We start from the raw sequence: 11900 nt of genomic DNA on the forward strand, positions 1-11900 counted from the left end.
CTTCTGGGACGCGTCTAACACGCAGCTGCACTTCGACTGGTGTGCATCGCCTGATTGACTTTGACGGCCGCGTTTCACTGCGTTCTCGCGGCGGCCACGTTGTCGCGCCGTTGAGTAAATATAATCTACACAAACAAACTGTAACCCGATCGACTCACAGCCTCGAAAAGTAAGGGTTATGTTACGTCAGAAACTCGTTCGGTACGCGTCCGTTCCAAACCGACTACCCCGTACCGAAACGGTTCAATACTATTACATCTACCATTACACCCTTAGCAGATGATGAAATCCCTAAATTCCTTGCAATTTTGCTTTGAGAAATGTCATTCTTAAACTGGTCACATATTTTCTCACGCAGTTGTGGACAAAGTGGTGAACCTCGCCCCATCCTTGCTTGTGAATGACTGAGCATGTTTGGGGAGGCTCCTTTTTTGGTACTCACCTGTTCCCAAGTAGCCTGATCACATGTGGGATGTTCCAAATAGGTGTTTGATGAGCTTTTCTCAGCTTTCTCAGTATTTTTTGCCACCTTTCCCAACTTCTACTGGACGTGTTGCAGCCATTAATTCTAAGTTAATTATTATTTGGCAAAAAACACTTAAGTTTATCAGTTTGAACATTAAATATGTTGTCTTTGTAGTGTATTCAATTGAATATGGGTTGAGTAGGATTTTCAAATTGTTGTATTTTGTTTTTAATTACATTTTAAACAATTTCCCAACTTCAACCCAAGGCCGGCCCAGCCTATACGCAGACTATGCAGCTGCTTAGGGCCCCTGACCACTAGGGGGACCCCAATCTGGCAACCTCATTTTTTACGTCGTTAATAGAGCATCGTGAATAATGTGGCGCGCATTGCCGTTTGTCTATGTAAACATCCGTTTACTACATTTTGCTTTATTTGACTTTTGTGAGTTTTGATACTTGATTACAAGCTTAAAAAATAAAAGTTCTTCATTAACTTCTTTCTTTTCCTCTTTTGGAAAATGGTTTGGCGCCATCTACTGTAAGTACTGACAATCATTTGGGGTGAGAAGTTTGAAGTATGCAGTGCAACAAAATCGGATTAATATATAAAATATGGACGTATGGGTTGGATTGCATGTATGGGTTTCACAGTACACTGTGACGAAATGGTGAGCCAAAAATATGGGCCCCTTGGCATTATTTTTCTTAGGGCCCCCAAATGGCCTGGGCCGGCCCTGCTTCAACTGAATCCGGTTTGTACTACCCACAAAAAAACAACAACCTTTACTCACTGTCACAGATATTAACTCCTAAATTCCGCCATCTCTGTGTGCGCTGTACTCAGCTCCGATGCATAGAGTCCGCATGCGGGCCGTGACGCCCAATGCCCACTGCATACTTCTCTCATGCAGTCCGTACACCCACGGACTGTAGACGCGCATGCGCAAAACGGAGGACACCATGTGATCGGCACAACGCAGTTTATTATTGTGACTATTCTAAGGAAAAAAGCACATATATGGGACATAAATGCACAAAAGGCAAGAGTATAGTTTAGGTACAGTGTAATTCTGTTAAGCACACAACAACCCACGGACGCAACCCCCAACCCCCTACAAATCCACGCACGCACACACACAAACAGAAATCAGCTTCAATAAATCAGCACACAAGTCTAGCTCACTTTTTACTGTTTCTTTTCCCCACACTCATTTAGGTCCTGCACCTCACAACCAGGGGCGCTGCCAGGGATTTTCGGCCCCATGAAAAGATATCACTGGGCCCCACCACCAGTGCCGGGACACACACACACACATTTAGAGTATCAACTACGTAATTTCCTGCATTGAATGGTCTCCCTGTCTCTATTGGTTATATTTGCAGGCCATAAACCTGGGTCCTCCGACAGAAAATTATCTGCTGCATCCTCCATTTCTCGGTCTCTTTCTGGGGTCACATGTCTGTCATTTTCCTCATCTGTGGAGCCAGTGCCAGTAGCACTCTCTTTTTGGCTCTCTACACTCCTCCCTGACAAAACTGAAGATGGTCCTGGCACTGTAGTGTACATACAATGACACATATAACAATATCTTCTATATATTCTATGATATATTATTCTTAATATAAATATTCTCTCACAGCTGTGTAGATAAGGGGTTTACCCTTAACCACTGGTATTTTATGTGTGGTGTGGCAGTGTTTGAATTAATTCCTTTAGTTGGGAGTAAATATGAGGCTGGCTCATAAAGGGGGTCAGGAGATAGGGCTGCTGAGCCAGCCGCAACAATAGTTGTGCCTGTTTACAACAGGCAAGGGCAGAGACAACTGTTTTAGTATGAAGAGCTTGCTAAGGGTTTGCCTGCTGTACTGATTAAATGTAGGCTAGAAGTGGAGCAAACACTAGCAAGCAAACAATTACAGTATTTCATTATGGAGTAGGATAAGCCCCATCTGGAAACTCGTGATCTCCACTATAGGCTACAGCTCCGAAGCGAGGTCCCTTGTTAACAAACTAATTTCAATAGATGACAAGCTAAATTCAATAAATTCCTTACAAACTGGATTCAAGCCGATTTTAAAAAAAAGATAATTTCCACACCAACTTTCAACATCTGCAGGACACCAAAAAATGGCGTCATTATTTGGAATTCATGTTTTTGAATAGGTGAATGTCGCTCATAGTGGCCGGGAAAATCCCGTATTTCTTACAGAGTGAGCTGGGACCTCGCTTCGGAGCTTTGTAATAGAAATCGCGAGGTTCCAGATGAGGCTGGAATGGGCTAAGATAACAAGTTAATGTTCAGCACTACACTGACACAAGACACCAACCTTCCTTTGTGAAGTACTTTGTCACATCCTGTTGGCCGTTTCTACCCCTCTCCTGTTTTACTTTCTTTTCTTTCCTCTTTTGATAACCCGATTTTTGTTTTGAAAACATTTCTGCAGTACCGCGCACTCAGTGACTGGTGTAAATGCGCACCGCTGCTCCTGGTCTGATCGAAGGAAGGGCGGACTAAACCATTTAATGAAAATACGCAAAAATATGCATTAATTTGCAAATGATTACCTAATGTTTTAATTTTCTTTGTGGGCCCCATCAGGGCATGGGCCCTTACAGCGCCCCTACTCACAACTATATTCAATCGTGGTCAGTGACACGGGAATTGGGGTGCTGAGGGTGATGCAGCAGTCCTTGGTGTTGGGAAGGGGGGTTCGAATAGTATTTTGGTAGATTTTTTTTGTTGTTAGAAATAAACCAATAAATGAAAAATATTGAAACAATAGCGTATTTAAATTTTGGGATTTTGGGATCACGCTGAATAAGGCGCTATTTGAACGTAAAGTTAACTGTTGAGAAAGGAGGCGTTAACATAGCACAAAAATGAATTAGTGATATTTTCGTTACAAAAACAGCAACATTTTCTAGAATTTAATTCGAGGTCAAAAATGAAGACGATTATTATAGTTTATGATAGTGCCCAGCAAGGAAACGTTAGATGCAGATTTAGACTGTGGAGAACTTAAGACACATAAGACACGCTTGTATTGCCATATTATTTTTTGTTGTTGCTGTTGAGCTGCCGCTGTGCGGCACACTGTTGGATATTTATGTGCAATTTATTTGAGTGTTGTGAAAAGTGGGTGTTAAACCAAGGCTTATTGGACCTTTTAGTTTTCTAATGTGTTTATGTGTCTCTGCGCCGTCTTGGTGCAGCCAATGCATTACAATACATGGGCGCTTTTATTTCCAATGCAAATACTCCAACACACACACTGTAGGTTTAACAGAACCCTGCCTTTGTAGTAGCTTTGTTGTAGTACGTAAACTATCCAGCATGCATGTGCGCTGCCATTGTGCACGCCTTGTATGGAGAAAAAGCGCGAGCATGACAAAGGTGGACCAAAAGAGCTGTTTTTGGATGGGAAAAACAAAATAAAATCCTCAGTACCCCTTGCTGTGAGTGACTTCCAGAACCCCTGATGGTGGTGTCAGTACCAATGGAAGTGTTGCGTTGCTGCATCAAACGCACCAATAAGAGGGTCGCGCTGACGCATCGTTGCGGTGCCAAGAATATTCCTAGTGACGCTACAACAGTTTTAGGAAGAATGTCATTTCCTTTAGTCATTTTAAAATATATTTTATGGTTTGGAGACACACAACCACTTTACATCCCATGCAAATGACATATGTACATTTTGTTTTGTGCAGATATCAAGAAAATATGTCTTCAATTTGATGCATAAGATTTTTATTACTATAATTTGCTTTAAAAGACCGGATTTTGCTGCCTTTATATTTCCTGTTTGGTGCGTTCTAAACGACAGGACTTAATCTGGCCGCAGGTTGACGGACCAGAAAAAAGACCTCGTACATATTTTAGTTTTGACCGACTGGAGAGGGCGGACTCAAGCAGATCCGGATTGGCGCTGAGCGGATCATGTGGACCACCTTGTATTGATAAAAAATACAAACGTATTTGTTGCTTCGTTCGGAAAGCGGCTGAGTGCAGCAAAATGCAGCACACATGGATTTTGAGGGTAAATCCAATTGCATACACAAGCATACACAATTGGATTTGGATTTCTCTATCTTTGCTGAAGGTTGATCAAAATATCGCAGAAAGACCCTCCACACCTGATGTAATTTTTGTTCAGAGCTGCCCGTCATACATATATACATATATATTAGGGGTGTGACGGTACACAAAAATCTCGGTTCGGTATGTACATCAGTTTTGAGGTCACCGTTCGGTTCATTTTCGGTACAGTAAGAAAACAAAATGCAAAATATAAATGTGCTAGTTGTTTATTACACACTTTTGTGCTTTCAACAATTGGAACATTAGCCTACACAAAGCTAGAATTCTGCTCAAAAATAGAAAATACAATATTCTGAAATGTAGATATATTGAAAAACAAAATAAAAATAACTTTGGCTAAGACTTTTTCTTTAAAATAAATATCTGATGTGCAAAATCGAACAGTTGCAACACTGAAGTGAAGAGTTGTTCCATCTATATTCTTTTTTAAATTGAATTCCCCACCCAGAGGGCCAACCATCTTCCATGTTAACATTTAACCGTTACCCACGCTGCTCACTGCACTTCTGAGTGGTGCGACGGCCCTGGCCGTTTAATTGTTATCTTGTTTGAGACCGTCAGTCATCTGATCGCCGCATCCGCCAGCTGGCTGCCTCCCCTCCCAACGTGGCGTACTCTGATTGACACCGGACGGGCTGACGACGTCACTGTCACTGACGTGCCACCCGAACTAGCCGCTGTCTGACATATATCCATTATGCAGCGCTTTGTTTACATTTGCGGTAATAATGACACTTGCTTTACGGCAGCTAATCCGATACACGGTAATACGGCTCTGGTTAATACTATTAGGCCGTTGTTTGAGCTTGCATACCTTAAGCATTGTCGAGCGTTGCATTTTGTGTGATCACATTGCCTGTCTTTTGTAACAAATTCTCCCAGTTAAACAAGACAGTATGATGCATATTCAAATAAGCATTTATATATTTTATATTTGTCTGTTCTATCAGGTGGATAGTTCATGCTTCATTTCCTTGGCAAAAGGCGGCACCCATTTGACATTTATTTTAATTTCTTCGAGTTGGCAAGTTTTCTTAATGTTTAAATAGTCTACATATTTTTTTTCATTATATATGCTTTACACAATGAAATAACGCTGGAAAAGTCAGTGATATATGTTTCTCGTTTGAGAGCAAAGCGTCACGTTCGTTACATTCAGCGAAGCCGACACAGGTTTCGATATAGCGTCTTTAAAAAATCAATTTGAAGCCTGTCCACACCGCACTCTTACCGGTGCGTTTTTGTCTTTTCAATTCCCCATTCTTTAGTTAGTTTTTAACTTCTTGCTGCTCCATATCGAAATACCAGGTCATAAATATGTAAAGGGTGCGGAGGGGCAGATTAAAAAGAGGGCGGGGCCACAGTGTTCACTTGCGCAGGGCTATGCGGCTCCTGTTTGCAATTACCATACAGCGCCTTCTCTGTTTTATCCAAATTAATTTTATGACAGGTGTTCCTTAGTTTAACTTCCATACATCATTTTAGAATGCATATAAATATATACTTATTTTTTTAAAGTTAGCGAGAGCGAAGCCCGGACGGACCTGAACCTGAAAATTGACATTTTGGGCCTGCCCCGGCCCGATAAGATCTTAAACCTCTATTACAAAAGAGTACTCCAACTTCAACTCCAAGTGCCATGATATCACAATTCATTTCAATGCTGTTCTTCAAGGAAGCTTGATCAATAATTCCCAAGACTCGTGGTTTAAACTAACTTCATGCAAAAGTTGAGTATCATATTTTTTTTTGTAACTGCTCAGTAGCTTTCTGTTTGAAGGCCTGAAAAGCAGAGACATTTTGATGCATAGAAATGAAATATTCTTCAACAGCCGAGTCAGTAGTTTGATCTGAACCCAATAAAGCTGATTTTCTTTAATTAGCCAACTCCACGGTCCGTGGCCTTTTGCAGATCATTTTGAGGATTTTCTTACATACAGCTTTTTTTACGTTGTGAGGACATATATTACCTCCCTTTGAGCTACACCTGTCTCACTGGCTTGGTGTGCTTATTCTTTCATGTTGACCACCGCTGATGTCGGGTGTATATTGTATTAATGGTGTTTTGCCACATCGCCTGGAGAGTGTACCTCTGAAGGCCAGAAGTGTGTCAAAAGGAAGTGTGTCAAAAGGAGAAGTTGCGTGAAGTGTACTCAAATCAGCGATGTGGGGTGTGGAATCCAATATTATGTGAATCACATGTAAGTGTGGATATGTTCAGAGGTGTCGCGTCCCATTAGGCAAACCAGGCAATTGCCTAGGGCCCCCAGACAGGCCAACAGATTTAGCACCCGCAGCTTTACTGCACTGTCGCAGCGACAAGTGCTACAGTGCCAGTGAAAGCCTTGTGTCTGAGTTCCCTGAAGGGGCCCCTTCGCTTGCTCTACCCCCCCCCCCCCCCCACCCACGTGACTCAGAGTGAGAGTGAGCGGCGATTTGGCTTTTTTTTTATTGGCGTATATCCGAAATGAAGAGAAGTTATCCTTCTGGAAGCCACAAAAGAAAGAAAAAAAAAAACAGAAGAGAAGAAAAGGAAGCTAGACAGCAGTGGGTGTAATATGTTACTGTAGTTTTATGTCCTAATGCAGTAGAAGCCGGGCACTTTGAGTGTCCTAAAAAGCGCTCTATGAGACCAAGGCGTTATTATACTTTTTATTAAATATGCTATTGCTCCAAGTCCAACTGTCCTCCTTACTTGCACACGCTCGAAGGGCCCCATGTTGCTTGTTGCCTGGGGGCCCCAGGGACCCTTGCTACGCCTCTGGATAGGTTAGCATCCTATTCTACGCTACCTAACTACTAATCCTGGCACCAACAAGCTCTAGCAACATACTGAACCCCACATTGCTCCTGGTGCAGCGTCACCATTAGGTGGATTGCGATGTAGTGTAAAGCGCTTTGAGCGCCTTGAAAGGTGGAAAAGCGGTATACAAGTATAACACCATTGTCCATTTACCTGAGGGTGTCTAATTGCACCCAGTCATAAGTGAACCCACTAAGACGTGAGATAGTCCTGCAGAACAGTGGAAATGCTGCGCGGGGGCTGCTCAAAGGCATCACCACAGCCAATAAGCAGCTCCGGCAAAGGGGCCACCGCCATTCCGCCGGAATACAGGGCGGTCCCCCTGACCATCCGCTCCCCCTTTACCCAGCCCGAAGGGAAGGGATGAGGGCACGCGCCATCACTCCAACGTTGGCCCACCATCCGCCAACCCGGACCCCCAGCCACAGCCTATTTTTCAAAACATTGTTTGAAAGCAATTTTTTCTTGATTTAGGTTAAAAATGACTAACCTGTAGATGTATAAGCTTATTAAGAATAAATAGTTATACTTAATTAAAGTAAGTGGAATAATATGACACATTAATCCGTTAACCAAGGGCGTAGGTTTGCATAGGGACGGTAGGGACATAACACTTGAAACTTTTCAGGATGCTCAAATTGTCCTCACTAACTTTTAAGCAACCTCATTACATAATGAGTTAAGTTATATTGGTAATTTAGATTGTCTCCCCATATGTTGCAAGCAGAGGCGTCACGTCCCATTAGGCAAACCAGGCAATTGCCTAGGGCCCCTGGGGGCCCCCAGAGGGCCAACAGATTTAGCACACGCAGCTTTACTGCAATGTCGCAGCGACAAGTGTAGGGTGCGTTACAATAGTATGGAATCATTTTGCATAATCTAACAATTCTGTTATCAATCCCAATCAGCACTAACCATGTCACGTAGATTATACATGTGTAAGAAAGTCCAATCAGCTATTATTTGCATGTGATTGCTTAAAGAGTGACTCACCAAGTACTCTCTGGAAAGTCCTTGCCGAGTTGTTTTACGTTGATTTTCACACGCCACCTCATTACTCATGTGACTACTTAAAGAAATGGGGATTTTTCCCAAAAAGTCTATTAATGGGTCTATCGTATTCCTCGTCGAATACTCTATAGAAAAGTATAACATATATGCATACAAAATAATCCTAAACAATTTTATTAGCAAATGTAATACTCATTTTGGTCGGTAGTCCACCAATCAGTGTTTTTTACTGAATAATATGAATTTAATGGGTCGTAAGGCCAATCTGACTACTGATTTCACACAAAGTTATATACCTCCGCATCCGATGGTGGTATTTTTGTGTTGCTACTCTTTCTTCTATTGCTCCAAGTCCAACTGTCCCCCTTACTTGCACACGCTCGAAGGGCCCCATGTTGCTTGTTGCCTATGCTTGTTATTACAAAAGGGAGTGAGCAAAAACATTTGATTCGTTTGTGAACATCACAACTCTAGCATCCTAAAGTCATGAACACACATAACGTGGGGGGAAAAATACATCTTAGATAAATAAAAGTGACATATAAGTGACAAATAATCTTCAATTATTTTCCGAGATAGTGCTTTTTGAAGATAATCCTTAGTTTTCGGTAGAGTCTCTAAACTTTGTGTCGTGGGTGGATCTAGAAATTATAGGATTTGACGTGTACGGACACCAAAGCAGACAGTGGCAGGTGTATGTAGACGTAAATTAAAGAGGCTTCATTTAAGGGGGTTGTAAATCAGCCAGCTGTCGTCATGGGAGCGGAACCACAGGCAAAGACACATATTAGGGGATGTTTGGATTCGTGGAAGGGAAGGGATCTTAATGCAGCACACTGGCACGACAGGTTGTGATAAGCAAAACTTGTATTTGCTATGTGACAAGTGAAAGGAGTGATCAGGCGGATGATTGAGCCAAAAGCAGAGGGCATTCTGGCAGCAGCAGGCAACGAAGAGGTTGTGTAAAGTTTTATAGCTCATAGTGGTCGGACTAGCGAGAGACGGATAAACCCTGGGGAAGACACAGGTGTGAAAATCCAATGTGGGGCGCGCAAACACAGTTACTGACACGGGAGCAAAACATTTATGAGCCAGGGATCAAAAAAGGATATGTACCAGAAGAAAGTGAGCTGCAATGGACGATTCTCATGAAGGTAACCTTAACTGTTTCTTGAAGATTTTACGGATATAGTCATGAAAAGCTAAAACATTTTATTTTAAAAGATGGTTTTGTCCATAATGTTGAGCAGTCCACGATTTGTTACCAAAATAGGATTTGTGATGTTTTTTTTTTTTTTTAACTGATTTTAGAGTCGTAAATTCATCACTGTAAGGCGTCCATGAGATGAGATGCGTTGATGTTTTTACCTCAATACAGCATCAAATGCAAATAGAGTAGTAGCCCTCCTTACAAAATTAATGGGTTCTTGAAGTGGTTTCTGAAAGGGAACCACGAAGACAAAAACTTGTTAAAATATAAACGTTCGTATGAGTTGAAATAATTTAATATTAAAATCCCTCTTGATGTTTTCGTTTTTATAACATTTGTAAAATTTGTTTAACTAGTAGGTCGCCATTGTTGTTGAAGTCGCAGGGCGGTGATGTCACTGGGCCACGCTGCCTGGATTCCAGAGTATGACTCTAGTGACATAAACATGTCATCTGTTCAGCCCTTTCAATTTGAAGCCAAGAAGCACATTATTGAACAGGACAGCACTGTCGATATATTTCACAAATGAGCAGCAAAACAAGATGAACAGAAAAGATGGGATGAGTGTCGGACAAAACCGGTGTTCTGCCAAAATGTGCTACACCGGCGAAACATGCTACAAGACGCGAATTTGACACCCAAAGCACTACCGTGCGCTTTCAGCTTGTTTTGTTTAGATTCATACAGGCAGAACATACTAAAGATGCCTGAAGACAATACTGAAATATAGTAATATAAAATAAGGTGGTTTAGATACACTCTGCATTACATTAAATACGCTACGTGACTAATGTGGTCCACAGATCTGCTTTAAAGCTACCACAGGAAAACAATGCTTAAAATTATGAGAGGGAAACACATGCAAAAAGTATTTTGAGGTAATTAAAAGTTAATAAAAGACTCAATAAAAACACAAATAGTAAGTATTCGCTGCTTTTAACCGATGTGCGCATGTGTTGGACGTCTCGCTGAGTAGCAAGGAATTGTAGAACACTGGTAGTGTTCGTCTAGTGACAGTGATAGCTGTGGACTCCGCACTCTCGCTCGATGAAAGGGGAAAAAAAAGGAAGCGTTCAAGAGCACATTGTTTGTAACACCACAAGGACCGTGTTATTTTTTATTCATCAATAGTACATCTATTGTATTGATCTATTAGCTGCAATCAGTAACTCAAGTCCTCAGATGAAAACCAACAAATCTGTTACGGTCCGTGAATGCGGAAGCAAGGTAGTACCCTAGATAACAGACTACAATAACTGAGGGATTGCAACCAAGGGTTTATAGAACACACATAAACCACGCGATCGCGAAAAGGGAGACAAAAAAAAAAAAAAAAAAGAGTCCATGACAGTTGGTCGGGATCAATTAAAAAAAAAAATGAGGGAAAACCACGGTGGGAGGCAGACAAAAGAAAAAAAAACAAAGCAGTGATGCAACAAGCAACGAAGGGATATACAAACTGTCAAATAGCAGAAAGTCAATAGCTCAGCAACCTGCCTAGGATTGGTTTAACCCTTTAACACCGAACGTGTTGGCAACGACGCGTTTACGCATATCGTCTTTGAAGCTTCGTCATGCTGTAATTACGTCACCCACGTGCCGCTGGCTGGTCTCGTTTGAAAGTGTGGAAGTTGATGTCCACACCAGATTTTATTTGAAGTCAATCGGCCAAGAAAAACGGGAGATAATGTCATTTGAGTTTTATAGTTTTATTGCACTCATAAATATGCATTAAAACGCTGCATGGACCATGTATCCATCTCCATATTTCCGTCATTTCTTGTCCTTTTTCAAAACCGAAAGCAGCACAAAAGACTACATATCCCAAGAGCAGTTGGGATGTCAGGAAGGACGAACCGAATGTGATCATTTTTAATAAATTTCTGAGCGAGGCGCCAACTATTGAAAGGGAGGCATGCTAGGCAAGCAACGGCCAGTTGGTTTGAGCAAGCGACTTTGAAACATGCAGAATGATTCTAAAACTACATTTAGCCCAAGCTAATGCATTATTTCATTAACTCAAGGAAGAAGATGAGCCGTATTTGTCGTTGTTTTCTTGGGATGAGTCGGCGTCTCGGCGAGTAGAGGTGACAGCAGCACACAAACGGCGAAAGAGTAGGCTGTATGACGTTGTGTGTGGTGACGCAGCTCCGTGACCTGTTCAAGAAGAAGCTTTATTGAGTGCGCAAAAAAAAAAAAAAAAAACTTTATTGGGTCGCACGCCTGAAAATTTTGAATGAACTAAACTACTTGTCAATATTTTTTAAAATACTTTTTTTCAATTTTTTCTTCACTATAATCTTTTGAA

Source organism: Corythoichthys intestinalis, chromosome 12, assembly GCF_030265065.1.
Source record: "Corythoichthys intestinalis isolate RoL2023-P3 chromosome 12, ASM3026506v1, whole genome shotgun sequence".
NCBI lineage: Eukaryota > Metazoa > Chordata > Actinopteri > Syngnathiformes > Syngnathidae > Corythoichthys > Corythoichthys intestinalis.